This window comes from Watersipora subatra, chromosome 1 (genome assembly GCF_963576615.1).
Source record: "Watersipora subatra chromosome 1, tzWatSuba1.1, whole genome shotgun sequence".
Classification (NCBI taxonomy): Eukaryota; Metazoa; Bryozoa; class Gymnolaemata; order Cheilostomatida; family Watersiporidae; genus Watersipora; species Watersipora subatra.
Window position 1 is genome coordinate 70,500,508 of NC_088708.1, and position 26,518 is coordinate 70,527,025.

The window sequence follows — 26,518 nt, forward strand, 5'->3', positions numbered from 1 at the left end:
ACGTTATCTGTAGTACAAGAACAATTAGAAAATTTTTTTGCTGAGCGAGGATCTCCGGTGGAGTTGTTTTTTGATAATGGACCAAATTTCAGAGCACTGACAAGTATGTTGAAAAAGTGGAATGTAACTCGCATATTCAGCTGTGTGTACAGGGCATCTGGTGTTGGTATAATAGAACGTAATCATCGCATAATCAAGCGAATGTTTGCTCGGTTGAGAGGTAGCAATAGTGTTATGGTGTACTGGTATAATAACACTCCTCACACAGAGAGCATTTTGCCATCATACAGACTACGCATTTGCTTATAAATCTGAAACTCCAGTAGCTGCAAGAATTACTAGCAGAAATACTAGTTTGAATTGGTATAGCATGGGTGACCAAGTGCATGTGAAGCCACGCAATGAAAACTGTTCATCAACATTGGAAACAGGCAATGTTACAGCTTTTGTTTCTAACATGGCACTCAAAGTTAATGATATGATGTGTCATATAGGAGATATTAGGTTCTGTTAGAACCCAAATGATTCCCCTTCATCTACACTGATAAACTATGATTTATATTTTGAGTCGGACTCCAATGTTGAGATGGTAGATGAGGCTACAAATGACAGCAGTATAGCTGATAATAAAATTACTGATAGAGATTCTTCAATGACCAATCCGAAGTTAATAATAAATCGCGCCCTGTTGTCCTGTTAGAGAGCATAAGCCGTCTGCTTAGTTAGCTGATTTTTTGGTTTAGTGATTTAGAGATCAGGGGGAGTGTATTTGTATACATTTTGTATGCTTTAGTTGACTGCAATTACGTCATCTTAGTATAACAGATACTTGGGATAAATATGTCATAATACTTTCTTGTAGGGATTTCATTGTCTTTTGTCTTAAATATTCTGTGATTGCATAACTGCCTTATTATATAGTGTCTATTTCTCCTCTTTGCCTATTGTTTCTCTGATTGCATAACTGTCTTATTATATAAGGTTTATGTCTTCTCTTTGTCTACTGTATACTGTATGTATCTGGGTCAGTTGAATAGAGAAGTTCAGTATTACAAGATGTACAGCTTGCTTGCTTAGAGTTAGATAGAAGTAGAACAATACCATAACGAGTTACTGTTAGTTATGTTCTCCTGATGTTAGGCGGGCTATCGAAACAAATAACGGGCAAAGCTGACAGAACATCGGTTTCTAAAAACAGTTTTCTTTACTATAACGGTTTTTGTTGACTCGCTAGATATTAAAGCAAAACAATTAGCCTAAAATCAGCATAAATGCACACTTCTCTACATACCAGCGCACTACACGATAGCAAACAATGAACTGCACCCCACTACACTTTAAACGATGAACTAGTTGAATCTGAGCCTATTTATTCGCCGCATCGTTGCCATGGCTTGAACGTAACATACTTTTATTAAACCAAAAATGTATCCTTAGGTACATCTACTCCTTAGTAAAACACTAATTTGAAGCATATATCAACGAAATGTATTTTTTATCGATAAAAATTTAGTTATATACATGAATGACTAAATCGTTAATTACAGCAGCAGAATCTAGAGCTGTGATCACAGTGAACCCATCGCTTAAAATCTTTTTAAAAATCTATTTCAACTAACAAAATTAATGATTTAATGTAGTTATTTTTGTACGACAATTGTTTTGAGTATGGCTGCTAAGATATCAGTTTTACACAAGTTATTATTATAGCAAGAGTGACAAACACCTAGTGGTGGATTAGGTTTGAGTCATGATGTGATTTTAAACAGCAAAACATGAGCATGGTTTTAGGATAGCTGTTATCTTTTTTGCAAATTCTTCAATGTCTACACTCTGTTTTTCTAAGTAATTAATATTTTTGACAAAGTTTTTCGCCATTTTTAACGAGAAAACTCTACTTCCTTTATCCAAATAGGCCGGCATTGTTGCTCCATGATACGTGCACAAAACACAGTTGAACACCATAGTCTATTTGTCTGGCAAACTAAATTTTATGCTTGTACTAATATTCTATCCCGATAAGTAAGATAACACTCGCTTTATTCAGGTCAACATGACAACATCTCAGCAATGGAGCACCAAACACATCATATATCACCAATCCACATAACAATTCATAACATAATAATATACAATTACAGAATGAGTGCAGGACACTTTAATAGAAGACTTACATGTCACCACTTAATAAAATCAGTTAGAACAGGGAGTTAAATTGGTTAATAATTCCAATTTCAATTGGTTGATAATTCCAAGATGATGCACTACATGTACTACCACAGTACAAAGCCAAGTTGCATGTGCAAGATATGACTCATCTTAGATAATTTGATACATATTTTTACCTGATCTCACAGATCAGGATTATGATTACTTGTTAATTCATTCTACATGAAGGCCTGCCAGCTACCTTGGCATCCTTCCGTGCCTAACATCCCTTTGCATGCTATACAATGTTTGTGCATCTGGTCTGGCCCAGGATCATCATTTTGCTGCTTATAATCACATACTTTATTTACTCCAAGTTGGCTAACTATCCAGTTTGGTCATCAATTGTGTTAGTTTCAATTGTCTTATCTATTTCGTCACTTGTCATGTTTGGCGCCGGTCTCAAGTTTGCAACATGTCGAGTCATCCCTTCAACTTTAACAGCAGTGTTTGTCACTAATGAGGATACCTTTTCCGATTTCCACACTGTTGTGCATCTCATATTAGCTGGTTTGACATATACAATATCACCAGTTCTGTATGGATTGGTGGAGACATCATGGCTTCCTTTAATGGCATCACCTTGTTTGCAGCTTTAGTGTCTAAGCATATATTGTCTGGGCTTGGTTTTGCCATCATAGTTTGGAGAATTGTTATAATAGTGCACCATGTCCCCAATACTGCCGTCTGATCTGCCATTCGCTTTATAGTCCTATGGCTATGTTTTATTATATCATTTATTGAGGCATGGTATGCTCAACTATACATGTGGTTTACACACCATTTCCTTAACACTCACCCTAACGAACTGCTGCAAAAACATAAACCATTATCTGGCAGTAGTTCTGTTGGTGGCCCTTGTTCTGCAAATACGTGTGAAAATTGCACAGCAACATCTGCACTCTCATTATGTAGTGTTGCCCATAATGCAAATCTGCTTAGATTACAATCTATGACGGTTAAGCAAGGAACATTATTACAATGACAAATGTCAGTGGCTAATCTGTACCACAAATCCTCAGCACTTAAAGTACCTGCTTTCTAGTGCACTGGTGCAGGATCTTCTCTCTGGCATGTGAGACAATTTTTACCATTTTTCTCGAAATATCTGCTTATTGCCTTATTTAGGATTTGTTGTGCAACGTGCAGTGTTTGCTCCATTCCTCCTGCCGCTCATGATCCAATGAGTTGTCGTACACCATCATAGTTTATTTCACCACTTTTTACTGCTGTACAGACTACGTTTTCCTTACTCGCCATCCACTTCTGGTTTATACTAGTCAGCACATCTGCCTTCTTACCTGCAGATTTGACCAGTTTAATGATTAGCTCCAGTTAATACTCAGTAATCAACTGTGCAATTAACACTAATTTCCGTCTCACGATCATCTCACTCAAACCTGTGACTTTTGGTTACTTGCTATCTGCTTCGACTGATCTGACCTTAGCATATACCGATATAGAATTTGTCATCACAGTCAACTTGTTCAACTTCTGTTTCATAACCATGTTTAACCCTTTGAGTACAGCCTCTAACTTTGCTAAATTTATGTGAGCGCTATCATCTTCTTTTCTCAACCAGACCCAATCTTCTACCGTAACACCGTCAACATCATTTACACACGCACCAATATCAATTCTGCTAGCATCACACAAAGCTGTGCCTTGCAAGAATTAGTGATGTTCCATGTGGTAGATACAGGATCGTGAGCTCTCAAACAATCCAGGGTATTTTGTAGCATCATTATTACATTATCAAGTATATATCTTCTTATCTTATAAAATTACTAGACCTTTTATGAAACCGCAGAAAACTCGTAGCCAGCTTTCCACTGGATAATGACCAGTGAGTTTACCACATAGAAAAAAGCTAAAATTTGGTAACACATTGTTTTATTGTTGGGATTGCACCTTGCCTCGCCAATTTATGTTCGCCAGTTATGGTACTTCTTACTCGACGGCCTAAAACGTGAGCATCAAACAGTGAAACTAGTTCTTTTGTTAGTAACCCATAGGTCATTAGGTGTTCTTCAACCTCTTTTGATGATATGACAGCTTCATTCGTAAATATGTCATCTTCCTACTGGTTGCCACCACGGTCTATTTTCTTGCCTACTGCTAGCACAGCATGTAATATTTTTGGCATGATTTTTGAGGCCACATTCAACTCAAATCCTATAGGAGTCATAACATACAACTTACCTTTGTATCGGACGGCTTGAAACCACTGGAGACTCCCAGATATATACAATTGTAGGTAGGTTTTCTTACAGTCTCACGCTCATAGATTGCTGCCTAGCCTCCACTAACTTCTTAGCTTATCTTGACACAGAGCCACATCACAACCAGGATTGTTACTAACACAGCCGTTCAGTTTTCTGTAGCTCATTACTGGTCTTACTTTTATTAGCTTATTCAGGTGTGGGGTTGCCGTCAATGGTATAATCCCAGTAACATTATGGTGTGCCCTCATTAAATAACTGCAGCCAATCAGTATTAATCCACTGCTCAATTTCTTGGTCATATACTTCACGTTTGCCCTTACTAATTGAATATTTTGCGCATTGATTTTTTAACACAAGCTTTTCATCTTTTTATTTCCAGCTAACTATCTTTCTAGATTCATTAAATTCAGCTTTTTAAGTCTTTATTTTCAACAGTCAGTACTGCATTTGCTTTTTCTCTATTACTCCGGCACTAACCTTTACTTTTCATCCCATTAGATTAACTTTGCTTTGTGCAGTGACTATACTGCCATCGAGTCTTCTAATTCCATCCATGGCTAAATTCACTGAACAGCTGCACATTACATTTGGTCCAGCCAAACAATTGATGGTGATATTCTATTTGTCAGCTGATACAGAAAAAGCTGTTTTTTAGCACACTTAGAGATATGTCTGTTTAATATTGTCACTAGTATTGGTAGACCTTTTAATTGCAGTCCCAAGTGCCACGCTAAATCTGAATGTATCACAGACTGTTCACACCCAATGCCAACCAACGCCTTTTTGTTGATACCTTGTATATTGACAGTTCTGAATGGTTAAACCATGTTTATTTAAAAGTTAAAAAAAGTCTGGACTGACCCTCTCTCATTGACATTTCTCCGTATTTCTCTGCATTCTCTGATAACGTGGTCGATCTTGTTTCAACTGTAGCATCTATTTTGGCTTCTCATGTTTTTAAGGCATTTTTTGGCGGTCTGCCCTATTTCAGAGCATGAATAGTGCTTTTTATTTTGTTTAGAAGATTTTGCTGTTTGTGTTGGCGCATTCAACTTGGTAGCTATCATCATCCTAGCTTGATTAACCAAGTCTGACAAATCCAGTTTTTCCACTGCTGCTACCGACTTGAGCTGAGTCTTCACTTCCTCTGACAATCTAACCATAAATACACATTTTAACAATGATTCTGGGTCTTTCTGTTCAATCAAATTTACTAACCTGTATAAATCTGCTAAAAATGAGTCTATGCTTTCACCATCCTTTAAATTTCTTGTTTGAAGCTGTTCATAAGCATTAAAGCCATTGTCACTAAAAGCCAGCAGCTGTTCTTTCCTTAGCGTTTCATACTCATTCTATTACGTCAGTTCTCAATTGTTTGTACACTGAAAATGCTAGCTAGGATAAAAAAATTGCATGAAGGACATTAGATCGGTCACCTTTTGCAGCTTTGCTACTAATTCTGGTTTATCGCACCACTTTCCAAAGTCTCCTCTGATGCTTCCTTTATATACTGTCACCAAATCTTATACTTTAGCTGTCATATCCTAGCTAGTCTCTCTGATAGTCCTAAAACTGTTGTTGCCATGGGGGCTTGCAGCCAGCAGTAAAGGTGTAGTAATTTTTCAACCAACACTAATACTGCAAGGTTACATGTCTAATGCTAGGACTATGATGGACTCTCAACCAGTGCTAGTATTGAAGTCTCAAAAAGTTGCTTTGGTAGTCTCTTAAAGGTTGACTTGCAACAAACTTCACATTACAATTATTTTGTATCAAAATATTCACTATGTCTTACTCTGCTGTGTTGTAGGTGCTAAATATGTAAAAATGTGATTACAAGCTCTTAAAAGCTCCGAACAGTTGATCGCAGTCATCATGAAAACGCCGTAGATTAGAATCCCTTTCCAAAACGACTCAAATGGGACATAGTTGAACACAACATGCTTCTGTTTACACTTTCATGCGACCTCATTCGTTGAAGTATTTTCACAAATATACTTCACACATTCAGTAAAACCAATATCTATTGCCCTTACGCATCTATTTCATCATCATTGTAATGCTGTCACTTTGAGCATTGATATCTCAAAACCTACCGTAGAAATTCGTTTAATTTTTTAACCTTAGCTCGAATGAGTGCATATCATCATCTGATAAATATGACGAGCCTGTTGGTCAAGTGATAGTCAAAATGCTGCAGAAATTGTTTGCACCATTTGGCAGGAAGTATGGATCACATGATTCGATTACCACTAGATGATTAGACCAGGCTGCAACGAAACTTTTTTGGGAGAACCCGAAGTGTTTGTCATAAACTAGTGCTACGAGACGTTTTATATTGAGCTTTTTATTGGCCTTTATTTTTACGTAATAACATCACGTGTCAAAACAATAACTACAATGTTTGAGAACTTCAGAGAAATAAAAAGATACCAAACTACGGCGTTTTTATGATGGCTGCGATTAACTGTTCGTTTTTGTGTTTTTAGGAGCTTTTAATCACATTTCCACATATTTTGCACCTGCAACACAGCAGAGTAAAACATGGTGAATCTTTTGATACCAAATAACTGTAATGTGAATTTTGTTGCCAGTAGACCTTTAAGCAACTGTGGTGCTATGGTGACAATCTCCTGCGCTTCTACGGTGGCACCTCAGCCATATTTCTACTGGGTTATCACATCAGATGACTCATGATTTATTATCATTGTATGCTGTCATTATCTTACTAGGTAAGCACAACTACTGAGCACATTATGTACTCTATGACAAATTTTCAATCAAATGTGCCTTCACATAAAACCTCTGTTTTTTAATACAAATTAATGCACCATATTTTTATTAAGTTTGGCCTAAGTTTAACATCTCACACTTTTGTCAAACTTGTAAAAAAATTCGTTGTTTTCATAACAATTGGATTGTTTATAAAAGTGGACAATCAACTGTATTGTAATGTAATTGTGCTGAACTACTACCACAAGATAACAATAGTTCTTACTTTAGATCAGCATTTTACTGTGTGTCTGCCTAGCTCGTGTACCACCATTGTTTGAATTACTAAATCCATAGATTTACAGGACATATATCAGATAAGTGATTGACTACACCCATAGATTTACAGTACATATATCAGATAAGTGATTGACTACACCCATAGATTTACAGTACATATATCAGATAAGTGAATGACTATATCTATAGATATACGATACATATATCAGATAAGTGAATGACTACGGTATATCTATAGATTTACAGTACATATTTCAGTTAAAAGAATGACTATATCTATAGATTTATCAGATAAGATATCAGATCAGATTTTTTTTCAGATCGATTCACTAAGAAAATCTCCTCACTCAAAATGAGGCAGCTTTGGCAGGAAATCAAATCAGTGTTGGAACAAAAAAGTAAAGAGGAGATCGACTCTCTCTACTATCGCGAAGACGTTCAACAGTTCTTAGATGAACTTGCCAGACCCGAGACACACTTCTTTGAGGTTTGTTGTATTGGGTTAGTGCAAGGGTGGTTTGGAAAAAAATATATGATATATTTTTCACATATATCATATTGTCGAATTTAACAATGTTCGGTTATTAATAGTATAAACTATATTACTTGACATTTTTAACCAGTGGGAATGAATAAGATGTCAGACCTTGATTTCTGATTTCTACTTTTAAAAAATTTGTTATGGTATTAGTGATCCACCATAGCCTCTAGTCTAACAACTACTGTAGCTGGCATTAGTGATTCACTATAGCCTCTGATCTATCAACTTGGTTTGTTAGTTATGCACCATAACCTCTGCTCTATCAACTAGGCGGTGTTATTAATTCATCATTGCCTCTGCTCTATCAACTAGATTGTGGTAATGATTCACCATAGCCTCTTCTTTATCAACTAGATCATGTGAATAAATTCATCATAGCTTCTGCTTTACCAACTAGTTGTGTTTAGTTGTGTTAATAATTCACCTTATCCTCTGGTCAATCAACTAGGTTGTGTTTAGGAGTGTTCATGTTAGCGTGTGCCAACAATTGGATTACACATATACTGTACCATACATGTAATATTTTTGCCAACAACTATGTTATGGTTATCATTTCAGCACAGCCTATGTACTAGTTTTTGACCATGTACTAGCAGATCTTTTTTATTCACAATAATAATCAGACACTTTAGCTAAGAAAGTCAACAGTGGCATTGAAGTTAAATGCACAATCATAGAGTTGAAAACTTCCTCGCCGTTTTGCTGCTCTAAAAATATGATCACCTACATGGTTCCTACATTCATTGAAAGTCACCATCATAGCGGCTTAAAACTTTTAAAACCTTGTGCATCACGCAGTTTACAGCCATTAGTTAAACACCATGTTGCGCTATCAGCTATGGTTTATCCTAAATCTAAATCGAGTGCGAGTCACTTACTCTGGCTAGGAAACTAACCACTAACTTCACTAACTTCTAGAACTAAAAAGTAATCTGCTTTATTGAAGGAGAATCTTGGTGAGTTCCTTGAGACTTGCAGAGCAATGGCTACAAGAGCCGATGAAGGAATTGCTGATGATCAACTTTACAACAAGATGATAAAGTTTGCAAAATCTTTTGAAAGCAGCTATGAGTATGCGCTCAGTTTGATGTACTCTTTCGCTGTTCTCCGTATCACGAAAAAGTTGTTAGCAACTTTATTCTCACACGGGTTATGGGGCTTTTAGCAGTAAATATATCATATATTTAAAATGATAGATGATAGATATAGTAGATAGTACGATAGACAAGGTAGATAGTATGATAGTTATAGTAGATAGTATGATAGATATGGTAGATAGTATAATAGATATGGTAGATAGTATGATAGATATGGTAGATAGTATGATAGATATGGTAGATAGTATGATAGATATAGTAGATAGTATGATAGATATAGTAGATAGTATGATAGATATAGTAGATAGTATGATAGATATAGTAGATAGTATGATAGATATAGTAGATAGTATGATAGATATAGTAGATAGTATGATAGATATAGTAGATAGTATGGTAGATATGGTAGATAGTATGATAGATATGGTAGATAGTATGATAGATATAGTAGATAGTATGATAGTTAGAGTAGATAGTATGATAGATATGGTAGATAGTATGATAGATATGGTAGATAGTATGATAGATATAGTAGATAGTATGATAGATATAGTAGATAGTATGATAGTTAGAGTAGATAGTATGATAGATATGGTAGATAGTATGATAGATATGGTAGATAGTATGATAGATATAGTAGATAGTATGATAGATATGGTAGATAGTATGATAGATATGGTAGATAGTATGGTAGATATAGTAGATAGCATGATAGATATGGTAGATAGTATGATAGATATGGTAGATAGTATGGTAGGTATGGTAGATAGTATGATAGATATGGTAGATAGTATGATAGATATGGTAGATAGTATGATAGATATAGTAGATAGTATGATAGATACGGTAGATAGTATGATAGATATAGTAGATAGTATGGTAGATATGGTAGATAGTATGATAGATATGGTAGATAGTATGATAGATATGGTAGATAGTATGATAGTTATGGTAGATAGTATGATAGATATGGTAGATAGTGTGATAGATATAGTAGATAGAATGATTGATATATTTCAATATGTACTTGAAGACTATTTTTGGTTGAATAAATACATGAAGGGAGTTTGATCAATTGATACAGGGCACTGATAGACGCTACAAGCGAAGCGTCGGAAGAAGTTCAAACCAAACTCCGAAACAATTCATTTTCTATCTACAAACTTATTCTTCAATCCCATTCTACAGTATTAATAACAGTATTCCATCACACGCTGACAGGTGATGACCACTTGCTGTGGAAGGTAAGCGCACCTTATTACCTTAACATAGCTTCAACAATTTGTGTCTTGTAAGTCTGAGACATTACTCTTAACTCGGTGTTTCATCTCATTTAAGAAAGAGTGAGCACACCTGAGATCATGAAATGTGAGCGCTTATGTGATGCTTTCATACATGTTCTCTTTTTTGTTTCCTTCATTTTTATATCATGTTTATTGAGCTTTTTTTAAAATGCAGACACTGAGTGTGACGCAGCATGTTGAGTTTTATGAGATGCTCCTCGATGCTCTTCCTCTTGTTGTGTTAAAAGAGACCAAAAGCATCTATGTGTTGGGAGTCGCTTGGAATAGTCTTCTCTACAACCTGTTTGAGAAAATCATTGATGCCTATACTCCTGTGAACATCCCCACCGAAATACAGGCATTGCTTGCGCGGATTGCAGGTGAGGCGAATATCGATGGTAGAGTTTAACATCGGTTTTTTATAATCATTGAATGAGATATTTAGAAGAAAATGTCTTCAAGTGGTATTTTTATAATAGAAATAACAGGAAGAGCTTTCTTGCAACAAAATTTTAGCCAAGGGTGAGACATCCTCTGGAGAATCTGAAACAATTGGTAGTTAGATGGTGTTAGTCATGCAAATCGTTGATTGACTGAATTGATACACTAAAGAGCTTGTGGAATGTGAAAGGGAAGGTAAAGGGGCGGGTTGATGGAGACGGTAGGAGAAAAAATAAGAAGGAAGTTAACAGGGAAAATCAGACAAAAGTAAGAGAGAAGATAAAAAGGAAAGCAAGCGTAATCTAAAATGGAAGGTTAAAATATTGGGTGAAAATAAAGGTAGGAGGCAAAGTAGAAAGGTGAGAGGGAAAGTGGGAGGGAAAATGAGAAGGACGGTGAGAGGGGAGGTAAGAGGGGAGTCGAAAGGGGAAGTGAGAGGGGAAGTGAGAGGGGAGGTGAGATGGGAGATGAGATGGGAGGGGAGCTGAAGGGAGGTGAGAGGGAAGGTGAGAGGGGAGGTTAGGTGAGAGGGGAGGTGAGAGGGGAGATGGGAAGGGAGGTGAGAGGGGAGGTGAGAGGGCAGGTGAGAGGGGAGGCGAGAGGGGAGGTGAAAGAGGTGAGAGGGAAGGTGAGAAAGAAGGTGAGAAAGAAGGTGAGAGGTTAGGTGAGAGGGGAGGTGAGAGGGGAGGTGAAAGAGAAGGTGAAAGGGAAGGTGAGAGGGAAGGTGAAAGGAAGGTGAGAGGGGAGTTGAGAGGGGAAGTGAGGGGGAAGGTGAGAGGGGAGGTGAGAGGGTGGTGAGAGGGGAGTCAAGAGGGGAAGTGAGAGGGGAAGTGAGAGGGGAGGTGAAAGGGGAGGTGAGAGGGTGGTGAGAGAGTGGTGAGAGGGGAGGTAAGATGGGAGATGAGAGGGGAGGTCAAAAGTAAGAGCTATTGTTATCTTGTGGTAGTAGTTCAGCACAATTACATTACAATACAGTTGATTGTCCACTTTTATAAACAACCCAATTGCTATGAAAACAACTAGTTTTTTTACAAATTCGACAAAAGTGTGAGATGTTAAACTTAGGCCAAACTTGATACAAATATGGTGCGTTAATTTGTATTGAAAAACAGAGGTTTTATGCGAAGGCACACTTGATTGAAAATTTATCATAGAGTACATAATGTGCTCAGTAGTTGTGCTTACCTAGTAAGATAATGACAGCATACAATGATAATATATCATGAGTCATCTGATGTGATAACCCAGTAGAAATATGGCTGAGGTGCCACCGTAGTAGCGCAGGAGATTGTCACCATAGCACCACGGTTGCTTAAAGGTTTACTTGCAACAAAATTCACATTACAGTTATTTGGTATCAAAAGATTCCCTTTCTATAACATGCGTTGATAGACACATATCGAAAGCATTATGTACCTGTTTTGTTGTCAGTATCAGTATTTCTGGGCAACTCCTGCTCGGTCGGTAGCAAAATACATATAAACACAGTGTGTACACACTTTTAAATAGTAAACAACAATATTAGGAGTTGTTGCCCCTCTGAGAGAATGCGGATAACTCCATATATGAACATAAACACTGCTTGACATTTCACCAACTTTTATTATCATGCTGTACCACATGATATTAAATCTACTAAAATAGCAAATTGAGTGAAAAAAATCCGACTAGCAAACTTCAATACATCAAAATGCTTTCTAATTGTAGATTACGTAACGGACAGACTTATAGAAGAAGCTGACAGCAGAGGTGACAACATATCAACTTTTTTTCAAATATACAGCTACCTCATTGCTAGAGTTTGTTTTCAGGTAAACAGCTTTTGAATTGTTTGCATAGACCTATTAACTATACTTTAGTATATAATTATATTAACTATACATATAGTTAATAGGTCTATGATTGTTTGTTACTCTGTCATTAACTCTTAACATTAATCTCTGCTCATCGTCTTCTTTTCTATCTCAATCGGGTTCTTCTGCTTCTCTTCGCTTGTCTTTTTGAATTGTTTTATATTTCACTCTCGCGTTCTCATTATTTAGTCAATAGACCTGAGTATGAAAGTGAAACCAGCTCTTCAGAAAATGGTCGCTTGTACAAAATTTGCTCCAGACCACAACCTCATCCTCATCAGCAACAATTGCTTGAGGATTTTGATTGAACAGGGACCAGTAGAGGCAGACGACTCTCTACAGCCTCAGATAGATCACTTTCTCACCAATTGCGCTACAGACCTGAACTCCGTCATTCCAGGTATTTATCTGAAATTCTAGTAATACGTTCTCTGATGAACCATGTTTATTATCTTTAAATAAAAAAGAGGAGATAAATAAGGATAATAAGGAAATAAAAAAATGTATAATGGAGAGAGACACTGTAATATTAGGTTTTCTCAGCTTAACTCGGAGAGGACTAAGTGTTGAATTTTTCTTCAGCATCTGAAAAGATTACATTTTTACATGCACAAGAATTGTCACGTAATAATGATTCACACTAACCCAGCATGAGCAAACTAAAAAGCAGCCGTCGTGTTTTAGGGTTATTGCTCAAAGCGTACTATAAAAATGCTGAACTTGTTCATCGAAATCTCCTTCCTCTGATCTCACAGATGTCTATTATGCTTCCACAACATTCCATGAAAATAGGCCAGCTCCTTAAAGAGGTGGCTGCTCAAAATCCTAAGGTAGGCATGGACTCATTTTGTATGCTTCCTGACAACATAATTTGGTCACTGCAGTGTTAAAAAACCCATTCTTAAATATTTTTAGAGAGTACCACGTCAGTAGGCACACAACGACATGCGTTTATGCACTGATACAGTGTTATAACACGGGGTGCAAAACTCACAAGTACAACTTACAGATATTTACTCAACTTTATAGCATAATGTGCTGGATGTTCTATATCTACTTTTCTTTACGGTGAAAGATACAAAAACAACTTCACAGTGTTATGTCATTAAAGTGTACAAAATACAGTACATACTAATTATAAATTTGTTTGTTTCATAATACTTCATATAACTGAGATAATTTATATATTGGACTGACTTAACTAGTACATAACTGACAAATAGCTGACAGACAACTGGCATACGACTGACATGTAACTGAAAAATATATTATAGAAGTCGAAGCATATTAAAATTCATCTTGCAAGTAGTATCAGGCAGTGTACCAGTAGTACCAGTAATATCAGTAATATTAGTAGTATCAGTATCAGAAGAATGGCTCGGCCTATATTGTTAGTTTCGACAATACCTGAACTTCTGTGTGTAAAGTTACTAGGAGAGCTTAATTCTATATTGGCTACTCTAAGTTATTTGAGGACTACTGTACTGAGGACCTCTGTACTGAAGACCACTGTACTGAGGACCACTGTACTGAGGACCACTGTGCTGATGAATGGAGTGTGGTTGCAATCAAGTATGAATTTACAATCATGGTTCTTTGGCAAACTCTTACCACTTGGAGGCACAAAGACGACAGCGCTGAGAACATATTTCAATGATTTATCTCATTAGTATCAATTATTTACACTGCAATGAGTTGCGTTTGGGACTCAGTTATGCCAGTAGTTGCTGGGTTTGCCTCAACTGTACACCAACTGCTGTACATTCAGACAACCAACCTCAGCCTTACATAAGAGATTGTTTCATTATTCAGTTAAAATATGGCCATTTCCAACTAGTACATGTAGAAGCACTTGCAGGAGACAAAAACCAGACACTCGTTAATTGCCAAAGCTGCCAGTTGTGATGCAGTTGTGATGCAGTTGTGATGCAGTTGTGATGCAGTTGTGATGCAGTTGGTATGTAGCTGTAATGCAGTTGTGATGCAGTTGTGATGCAGTTGTGATGCAGTTGTGATGCAGTTGTGATGCAGCTGTGATGCAGTTGTGATGCAGCTGTGATGCAGTTGGTATGTAGCTGTAATGCAGTTGTGATGCAGTTGTGATGCAGTTGTGATGCAGTTGTGATGCAGTTGTGATGCAGCTGTGATGCAGCTGTGATGCAGTTGTGATGCAGTTGGTTTGATTTGATTTTGATTTGATTTTTATTGCGTAATAATAACATGACAATATGAGTAAAAAAATACACAGAGTAGCAATAGGACATGCCAGATAGCCAGAGGCTAGAGTCAAGGCAGCCCCAGCAAGCAGTAGGAAAAGAAACAGAATCAGCGATAAGCGCACACTCCGGAGCACCAGAGTCAGGAAGGACAGTCCCAGGACGCCCACAGGCGCTCTACCAACTTCGCCTTCAGCTGACCCGGAGCAGAGCCCGCACAATCACTCAAAAATTTATTATATAATTTCATTGCACTAAAAAATATCGATCTCTGTCCCTTAGAAGACAAACACTTTTTCAACTTTAATTGATTTTTACTTTTTAAACGGGTATCTTGACAATGATCTATCATAAAATCTTGCAACTCTTCCATGGGGAAAGAATTTGTTAAAAACATTAGCAGGCGATACTGGAATAAAATTTCAATTGGCATTATTTTTAAAATTTTAAAATTTTTGGAAACTGTTTGATTTGGTTTAAAATTGAGTATTATTCTGATTGCCTTTTTTTGCATGATTAAAAGTTTGTTTAAATCAGTTTTGTTGCCGTGGCCCCAAAACTCGATTCCATAAATTAAAAGAGAATAGAAAAAACTGTAGTACAAATTGATCATGGTTGATTTGTCTAGGTAGGGGCGAATGAAACGAAATATTAGTAATATGTAATTAAGTTTTTTGATGAGACTTTGGATGTGTTTTTTAAAAGTCAAGTTGTTGTCTAACGTGATACCTAAAAATTGAGTCGAATCTTTGATTTGTAGTTGAGAATTGTTTAAAGAAAGGCTTAGATTATAATTTTGAGTGTTTTTAGACGGATTTTTGAAAACTACTTGAAATGTTTTACTGTTGTTTAAAATGAGTCTGTTTGATAGGCACCATTCATTAATAATATTTAATTCCTCTTGGAGTTTAGAATTATCTGTTGAAAATATATTGGTGTCATCTGCGAATAAAATACAATCCAAAGCAGGTGCAGCATTTACTAAGTCATTTATAAAAATTAAAAATAAGAGGGGTCCTAAAATTGATCCTTGTGGGACACCAATCGTAATTGCCCTCATTTGCGAACAATCAGTATCTGTTTTGGTAAATTGAAATCTATTTTGGAGATAACTTTGAATAAGAGAGGAAGACTTTACACTAAAATTGTAGTAAAAAAGTTTGTCAATTAAAATTTTGTGATTAATCGTATCGAATGCCTTTGAAAAATCCAAAAATACGCCCTGAGTTATATTACTTTGATCTAAATTAGTATATAAAAATTCCATTAGACTGTTTATTGCTGTAGTGGTGCTTTTACCTTTTCTAAAACCAAATTGTTTAGGCGACAAGATGTTATTGGTTTCTAAAAAATCCCGTATTTGCAAAGACAAACATTTCTCTAAAATTTTTGATAAAGCAGGAAGAATGGAAATGGGCCGGTAATTAGATGGATCTGTTCTATTTCCTTTTTTAAATAATGGAGTCACGCGAGCTATTTTTAAACAATTTGGGAAATTAGATTGTTGTATAACAAGATTTATAAGATGTGTTAAAACTGGAATTAGGACTAGTTTATTTTCTTTTATTGCACGGAGAGAAATCCTATCATAGCCGGTTGCTTTAGGAAGACTGAAAGAATCAATTATTTGCAGTGTTTGGTAGGGGTCAATTATCTGGAAGCTAAAATCAATATCATTTACACAGTTGTCCATAAATTTAGAAAAGTGAATATCGGAAAGTGGCAACTCATTGGCCAGTTTATTACCAACATTTACGAAATGATCATTTAAGGTCTCAGCTATATCTTGCGAGTCTGTTAGGAGTTTTCTATCTTTGTTTATGCTCGTTGGGCTATCTGAATTTTTAGAGTCTCTATTTAACAATCTGTTTATGAATTTCCACTTTTCGTTTTGATTATTTTTACATTTATCAAATTCTTTTTTATAGAATTTAGTCTTCGCAGTTTTAATTTCATTTGTGACTAAATTTCTGAAACTGTGGTAAGAGGTGTGGAGCGAAGTATTGAAAGGTTCTTTTTTGCATTTAATGTGCAATTTTCTTCGCTTATTTATCTGTTTAAGTAGATGGTGATTCATCCAAGGTTTTAAAAAGTTGAGCTTTTTCTGATTTGTGGAAATTAATTTTTTCTTCCCAGCTATTTTTATTAAATTTTGGAACGACAAAGAAAAGGATTCAAAGCTTTTGTTAACATCAGAGCAATCCATTATCGCCCGCCAATCTTGTTCAGCAAGCTTGATTGCTAGCTGATCATAGTCAATAATGAAAATGGATAAATTTGAACGCTTGGGAATTTTAATTTTAAACTCAATTGATGCAAAAACTGGTTGATGGTCAGAAATATTAAAATCTATTGTTGCAGAGTTTATGTTAGAGTCAACCCGGTTAGTTGCTATGTGGTCTATAAGGCTATTTTTGGTACTACCTAGTCTTGTCGCAGTTAAAATTGTGTTGCAAAAACCATATGATGTTAACAAGTTTTCATAATTGAATGAGTTTATGTCAAGAATATTTTCGGGACCGAGATCGATATTAATGTCACCTACAATTATTGTGTCCGGTGGTAATGTGGGGATCAAAGCTCCGAGATCCTCCAGAAAAGACGGCAGAGCGCCCGAGGGCGCCCTGTAGACTGCCAACACCGAGAAAATCCGGCGCCCCGAAGAATGCACCGACGCGAACACCGCTTCCGCCCCAGCCAGTGTAGCCGCCAAAACTCTAGCCTCAAAACCATCTGCCACATACACGCAAACTCCTCCACCTCCTTCATTTGGCCGTGAACTGCAAAGCAATCGATAATTTTTTAAAATAAATTTGTTAATATATGAATGTTCACCAAGCCAAGATTCTGATATAACGATAAGAGAAAAGTTAACATTCAGATGAGCCAAAAAAAGTTCAAATTCAGAAAACTTGTTATGAATGCTGCGAATGTTTATATGCAGAATGTTTATAGAGTTTTTTAGTACTATGCTCTTCAATGCATTAGGTTTGATCAAATCGCTATGATGAATATTTAGTAAATCAGGTGTATCGTCGAAGCCTGGTATAGTTGCGCTAGTAATAGAAAAACCACATTAAATTATGGAAATGATTAGTTCAAGTCTATCAGGTCTTTGTCGGAAGAAATTTTAATTGCTTCTGAAGTTTTTTCTTTACGCATGAAAATGTTTCCATGATAGGTCCAAGCATATTTATAATTTAAGTCTCTTTTTTTACATCTGACTTTATAAAACAGCTCCTGTGTTGTTTTAGGCAGCTGTTCATTGATGAAGATTTTGTCTGAGTTTTCATATCCCAGAGACTTCGTAGTAATTGATTTTTTTACCATACTCTTTCTTCCATCATAGAACGCATCTCTTGCAGACATCTTGTTGAATTTTATAATAATTGCTCTCTTAGGATTTTCACCAGACTGTTTGGTTCGGAAAATTCCGTCAATGTCTTGTTCATTATAGCTAAGGTCTAGGTCTAGGTGTTTTAAGAACCTGTAAATCCCGAAATCGGGCAAAAGAAGGCCGTTGAGAACTTTATTTAAAAATAGTCAATAAAACATAAAATTATGGTAAGCCGCGCAAGTTGCGCGATGTTCTAGGTAAAAAACTATTCATATAAAACCCGGTGTTTGCACATACAGCTGAAGGAGCACCCCCCGTAACCAATCTTGTTTCATGACTGTGAAGAACATTTTGTATTTGGTTAAAACTTTCGATAAGAGATTCATGGCAGTCGTCAGATAAAATCTTTAGCATGAGAGACATTCTTGCATGTTTGCGTCTTAGTTCTAAAAGTTCTAGATCTATAAAAATTCTTGCCTCTGTAACACTCTGCCTACCTTTCAAACCAGATATAAACCTAACCGCCCTTCTTTGAACTGCTTCCAATGATGCTACCTGTCGCATCAAATGAGGGTCCCATACTTCACTCGCATATTCCAATATTGGTCTACACAGAGTGAGATATGCAACCCTTCTAACCCTCATCGGCGCATTAAACAAAACATGTTTCATCATTCCCAATCGCTGACTTGCCTTAGATATGATTGAGTCTATATGTAAATCCCAATTAAAATCATTTGATATAAAAACTCCGAGGTATTTAAAACTGTCTACTAAAGATAAAGGTCTGCCACTTAGGTAATACACCACATCTGGGTTTCCGCTACTCTGCCTTGCAAAACGAACGATTTGGCATTTATCAGTGTTAAAATTCATTTTCCAGTTATAGGCCCACTGGTCTAATATGTTTAAATCCTCCTGGAAATTCACTGAATCCTGAAGGGTGTTTACCTGAGAAAAAAGTAAAGCGTCGTCTGCAAAAAGCTTGATAGCAGAAAACTTTAGATTATCGGAGATATCATTTATGTACACCAAAAATAGGGTGGGCCCGAGGACAGACCCTTGTGGAACGCCCGATGAAACCAGCAGGTCAGAAGATGCAGCACCCTCTATCACTACTCTTTGGAGTCTGTCTGACAGAAAGTCCCTAATCCAATTTACCATGTACGGGTTTATGTTTGATTTTATCAATTTGTCGATCAACAAGCCGTGAGACACCTTGTCAAATGCCTTAGAAAAATCCAGTACCGCTGCATGTACTATATTATTGTTATCTACTAATTTCATTATTTCATTCACAGTAGAGACTAGCTGGGTGGAGCAAGATAGGCCTTTTCTGAAACCGTGTTGGTTAGAATATATGACATTTTCCAGATCTTTATTGATGTTACTAAGCACAATATGTTCTAACAATTTGCAAGCAATGCATGTCAGAGATATGGGCCTAAAATTTCCCGGATCTTCCCGACTGCCTTTTTTATGTACCGGAACTACATTGGCCACTTTCCAGATATCTGGAAGTTTTCCAATGTTCAACGAGTACTGGAATATGCTCGCCAATATCTTACTAATAATTTCAGGTTCTAGGCAAAGATCTTCTTTTCTAAACTTATCTGGGCCCGGGGCTTTCCCGCGCTTAAGAGTATTTAGAAGTTTGAGAACTCCATCACTTGTTACTTGTATAGGGCATTTATCTGCAGAAAGTTCAGTTTGAGTTGTGGAAAAACAGTCACTATTTGAAAAAACACCCTGAAAAAATTCGTTAAAAATCTCAGATGATTCTAAGGCTGATTTATTTTTGAAAACCGCAGTGCCTTGTGAGTTTTTTCCAGTTTTCCGCCTATAAAAAGAGTAAAATGGTTTGCTATCACCCCTTTCCAAGGGTTCAAACAGCACTCGGTGGTAATATTCCTGCTCCATTTTACGAAAAGGTCAAGGCTGTCAGAAAGTTTCTCAATAATAGCGTGAAGATTTTCCTTATTTGTTACTGGAATTCCGTCTAGAATAAGTGATTTGTTGAATTTTTCTTGTTCTATGAGTTGAATGGATTTAGAAAGCTTTGTCAACGAGCTTGTAGATGGTTGCAGGTCAGAGTAATCTTTCTGCAAGTCGCACAATGATTTTTTAATGCTTTCAATCTCTTCGCCATAGTACGTCAAGGCTTTAGCTTGCTGCCTTTGTTCATCTTCCAGGACGGTGACACGATTACCAATACGATCCAGATGTTGACATATGCCGTTAAATTTATCCTCCATCCATTCTTTTGTTAGATCAAGTTTACTGTTGATGTCGCTAAGGGTAATGCTATCTTCAGTGATACTTGATGTTTGTCGCGTAATGTGCTTTTTGTTCGACATTTTGAAGCAAACATTACAGCTACATGGTATGTAGCTGTAATGCAGTTGTGATGCAGTTGTGATGCAGCTGTGATGCAGATGTGATGCAGTTGTGATGCAGTTGTGATGCAGCTGTGATGCAGTTGGTATGTAGCTGTAATGCAGTTGTGATGCAGTTGTGATGCAGTTGCGATGCAGTTGCGATGCAGCTGTGATGCAGTTGTGATGCACTTGTGATGCAGTTGTGATGCAGCTGTGATGCAGCTGTGATGCAGCTGTGATGCAGCTGTGACCTATGTGAAGCTACTAGACTTTGGTGTTGAGCTTTTATGGTCTCAAGTACTCAGCCCCTATAATTTGATCAGTTGCCATGTCAAATGTTAGAATCATAAGTTTATTTTGCAAACTCTAGTTTTTTTCTGCTAAAAACAGCATAAGTGTCTGTCCATTGTCACTACTGTTACTACTGCGTATCGCTAGTAACTCCAAGCTAACCATGTAGAGACATTCCAAGAGTAGTGGATCATTGATTATATTCATATTGAATACTTTTCCTTAGCGCTCACCTTGCAGCAAGCAACACTTACAGTAAGTACATTTGTCTTATAATCATGTTTGTCTTTTTAGTTCCTGTCTCCTTCAACTCTAACTCCTGGGTGATTGTTGTCTTTTTAACTTATGTTCCGTGTTGGGATGTAAACCTTTTCTCAAAAATCTGCTATAGGGATATTTCAATAGCTACCATTTGAAAGTCAGTTTACCTCTATCTTGAATAACCCTACATACATATACGTACACATACTTACACATAGAACAATGCATGTGTCCATCATCATTATTCCCAGTTCATACTCTTATCTTTCTCTAACTGGTCCAACTAAACTGTACCTAGTAGCACAGCTCATTCAGATATGAAATGTTTTATTCTATAAGAACACACAGCTGTATTGCGGATTTATGTACACATGAAGAGTCTACTGTTCTTATGTGAAATAACTTTTTAGAAAAATAAACATTTGATGCACTGCCGCTATTCCTCATTGCAATTGGTAGATTTGTGGGTGGCCTAATAATGGGATTAGATTACGGGTGCTTTCTGCACATTCAGGTATCACCCCGTCTTGTACAGTTTCTGCTCATTTAAAGAGAACTGTACAAGGGGCTCAGTAAATGTTTTAAAGGAGCATGTCTGCCAGCTACTAGAAGCCTATGTACTTAGCAAATATTCAAAGCAAATAATTGCATCTGAGTGTCGACAAACCTGCTTTTTAAGCTAAAAGACAAAATACTGCGCTGATCTTTTGTCATGAACCAGATAGCCTGTGTTAGAAAGTTTGTTTTACATGTTATTGATTGTCAGGGTCTGCTATGCAATAACCACATTGGTCTTTTATACAATTGACTTGTACGTTTCAAAATGCATAGCTACTTGTAGCAAAGCCAGCAGGGAATCAACCATGGTTATCTCAGTTTGTCTTGGTGAGCAAGGACAGCTAGTATTCAGTTAGTATTCAGTAGTTCACTAGTATTCAGTAGGTCACTATTATTCAGTTAGTATTCAGTAGGTCACTAGTATTCAGTAGGTCACTAGTATTCAGTAGGTCACTACTATTCAGTAGGTCACTAGTATTCAGTAGGTCACTAGTATTCAGCTAGTATTCAGTAGGTCACTAGTATTCAGTAGGTCACTAGTATTCAGTTAGTATTCAGTAGGTCACTAGTATTCAGTAGGTCACTAGTATTCAGTAGGTCACTAGTATTTAGCTCAAATGTGGCAAGACTCCTAACATTCAGTCTCGTGTGTATATACAATTATTTCAAATATAACTCGGAACAAAGCAGCATACTTTTTTGTCAAGCACTTTAGTACCCATTGCATCTAGCACTCCGTGTCTATGTGTTCTAGGAGATACATGAAGGAATACTTGCTCTCCTCTATCCGCTACTCGACAACCAGTATGTTGGTTTCTTTATCACGGAAGTCATGGGCTTTGTATCCCGCACTAACCCTTCCATCATAGACACAACAAAGATGTTTGAACTTGGAGAGAGAAGTCCCATGTACATGCATAAAGTGTGCGAAGTGCTCACAGCTGTTGGTACTTTCAAGTCAGCCAGTCGTGTAAGTGCCGACTCTTTATTCTTTCTTAGATAACTTAAATACAGACATTTAGTTACACCCAGAATGCTCATCTTGTTTAATCAACCAAAATCTGGAAGAAACTGACGATGAACAGAGAGTCACAAATCATAAAAGTAGATCTAAGCGCTTTTGTTACGTCGCAGACATGCAGTTGCTCTCCGTGATACAAGGTTTTTCAAAATTGTGTTGGACTCACTAATCACCTGAGAGTTAATTATTTAACTAAAAAACTATTTGAGGCTCTCAAATGGCATTTTTGTCATATCGACCACAATTAAAAACAGCTGATAATTCTGCACAATTTAAATTTTCTTCATGTTTAGTTTTTAACATTAAAATAATTGCAGTTTTTCAGTATTTGAATTAGACAGTATTTTTGTTTGTTGTTTCTGACATGGACTATTTATCACAAATATTGACTCACTGCATAGAGAATAGCTAAATGGAGTCGCGATTGTAGGAAAGGCTGAAGAGATCATTAAAAAGTTATGGCACAGACATTAACAAGATAAAGTGGTGATTTTAGGAAGACCTAAAAACATCCTTAAAAAACTTGGTTTTAGGACAAACCTGGAAAGATCATTGAGTGGCTCTTGCAACAATCTGTCAATCCAGCCAATTACTCTTCTAAACCATTTATGCTGACTGCTGCCAAGACCATTGGTCAAGTTTTCAAGAATGAGCTCATGTTATATAGACCACTCATCGAAACTATTCACAATGATCCCAAGGTCAAGGACATTACAACAGAAATGCTCAATTACTTGGATGACAGGAGGTAGGTGCTGGAATGATGAAAGAGATGCTGATGCAGTTTAAATTTGGTCAAGACGGTAAATCTGTCACATATTTGAAATCTTAAAGGCTTAGAAGCCAGGACCTTTCTTAGCAACCTAACATTGTGTAAAAGATCTGCCCTGAACCCTCCACTGTGCCACTTAGAACCAGTCACTTTGTTCGAGTATAAAGTATATGTTTATAACAAATATATATATATATATATATATACAGTGAAGCATGGATAACTCGCCCTCGGATATAGCGAACACGTGATTAACTCGAATGGATTTGCTTGGTCAGTTCCCACGCAATGATAAGTAGCTCTATATAACTCGAACTCAACACTGTTAATTCGAACTGTTTTTTGCCCAACGACTACCGAAACGGTTGCTATCGCTTTAGAAAATCACTTTATTCCAAGCCATAGAGGTAAACCTCAACTTTTCGTAATTCATAAGCGTCGTTATTACCACCATCGGCAAAATATTTTTGTCAACGACTTTTCTAAAGGTTTGGTGAAATTTGATTTATACCAAACATCCGCGTAGCTATCGCCCTTCGGAAGCGAGGTAAAGTGATGTAATCTTTGCATAAACTTCAAGAAAAATCGGCAAAATTGATTGTGGGTAAAACGCTCAAAAGAAAAAGATGTCTTTTTTTTGAGCATTTCAACAACGATCAAGTTTTGTCAATGTCAATCTAAAAAACGTCCTGGCAATAACATCACCTCAAACAACAAACCAATCTCAAGTGATAGGAAAATCTCTATACTTTTTGATAAAAACGTTTTAAACTTTACACTAGAAGCATTTAATTTGAAACAAGCCATTTGTGCTTTTGATTTATATTATAGTTTGTATATATACTGATGTCTTTTCTTTTGAGCATTTCAACAACGATCAAGTTTTGCCAATGTCAATTTAAAAAACGTCCTGGCAATAACATCACCTCAAACAACGAACCAATCTCAAGTGATAGAAAAATCTCTATACTTTTTGATAAAAACGTTTTAAACTTTACATTAGAAGCATTTAATTTGAAACAAGCCATTTGTGCTTTTGATTTATATTATAGATTGTATATGTACATGTACATGTATCTACTAATAAATAAGTAAATACATGGATTTGTGACAGTGCTCTGATAACTTGAACCCTCTGATAATTCGAACACTTTTGCTCGGTCCCTTGAAGTTTGAGTTATCCGAGTTTCACTGTATATGATATAGTTAACAGTGAGTGCATACAATTAACTGCATCAGGTGAGGCTTTTTCTTGCTCCGGTTCTGGCTATCACACCTTTTCTTACATACGAGCTAGGCCCCGCCCTCTTTTTCTGAGGCCTGCCGGACATCTCAGCATCGGCATAGTAGCAAGCCGGCCCTCTCAAAACCAATACAGTGGGAAGCAGGACCTTTAAGCGCCAGCCCAGTAACATGCCAGTCATCACCTCACCCGCCGTTGTACAGCCAGGCAGTTCGACCAAGCCTGTCTCTTCTTTGTTTGGCCCGGTAATATCGAGCCAGCTCTTTTTTGGCCTGGCTAGGTCAAGTCGTTCTCCTGCCGGCTGGTTGATGCGATGGCCGACCAGTTAGCCGTGTCATCATCCGACTGGGGCTCCGCTATCATCTTTTACACTTGCACTATCTGTGTTAACTTCTATATATTTATAGTATTCAAGGAGCGTATGAAAAGTCTGAAACTCAAGATAAGGAATTAAAGAGTGTAACTAAAGAAGTGGCAGATGTGTCCAACAAACTGCAGACTGTAGAAGTCAATGTCGGAAAACAAGGAGAGTCTATAAAAGTAATCAAAGCGGAGTTGGCAGAGGCTATCATAGATCTGGAGAGAATTGACAGAAAGGTCAGAGCTGTTGATGTTGGTTCTGTTTTATAATATATTGAGGTTTTTGTCAAGTTACTACTAGACAAAGTTTGTTACTTTGCAGACGGTGAAAATAACTCCTAAGTGGACTCATAAAGTGGCCAAGTTTTTGGACGAAGAGTCTCCTAGAGACTGGAAATTGTTGGCCAAAAGATTGGGCTACACAAATGAAGACCTCAAAGCCTGGGCTACCACAGATAGCCCATGCATGAGCGTTTTTGCAGAGTGGTTTGCTACACATATCACCTCAGAGGCTACAAGAGCTGTCTATATTGTTCTGAAAGAAATGAGCAGGGAGGATGCCGTTGAGGTGGTGGCTGATGCCTTAGAGATGGCAGGTTAGTGCAATTGCTAATCATAGAGTCTCTCTACCATAACCTTTCATTTGCAAACAACTTCTTTATTAGGAACTTCTATCTGCGTCAGAGCCTAGCGTGAGAGAATTAGCTCTGTGATGAGAGTGTATGTCTAACCCTTGAGAGGTCAAATCAACTAACTTTAATGGATAGTCTGTAACCATAGAAACAAACCATAGACTGAGCTCAATGGGTAGCCTGGTTTCATAGGAAACATAGAATAAATTCAGTCGCAAAACTGATTTTTCTCTGAAACTTCGTCATTATTCAGTTTATCTTCCTGCAAGATAAAAAAGTCTGTAGATAAATTAACAAAATGAAAGAGATGCTCGGAGAAGATACACACCAACTTCTCAAGTTATATTCTATTAACATATAACCAACAGATATATTGTTTTCTAGTCAGTATGAAAGCCACTTACTTGTATATCAGACAATAGAATAAGTCATCTTGTCATCATGAAACTGTATATGACTCACTACAGGAGAAATGGTTCCGATAGATGAGCCACTTGACTTGAAACATCCACCTGATGTGTTTATAAGCTACCAGTGGGGCATCCAGGATAAGGCTAAATATATCAAGGACTACCTGACCAATGCTGGTTATAGCTGCTGGCTTGATATAGGTACCAAATTAGTTCGTTGCTATTACTGTTACCTGATTATTCACTAAATGTTTTACTCCGCTGTAGGTCTTTGATTGAGCAGTCCTGCTCAACGAGACATGCTCTATGCGACAAGTGAGTTTGATTGCTTTTACACAACATTGCCTTCCTTATCTATGCACAGCTGCTATTTTGATGT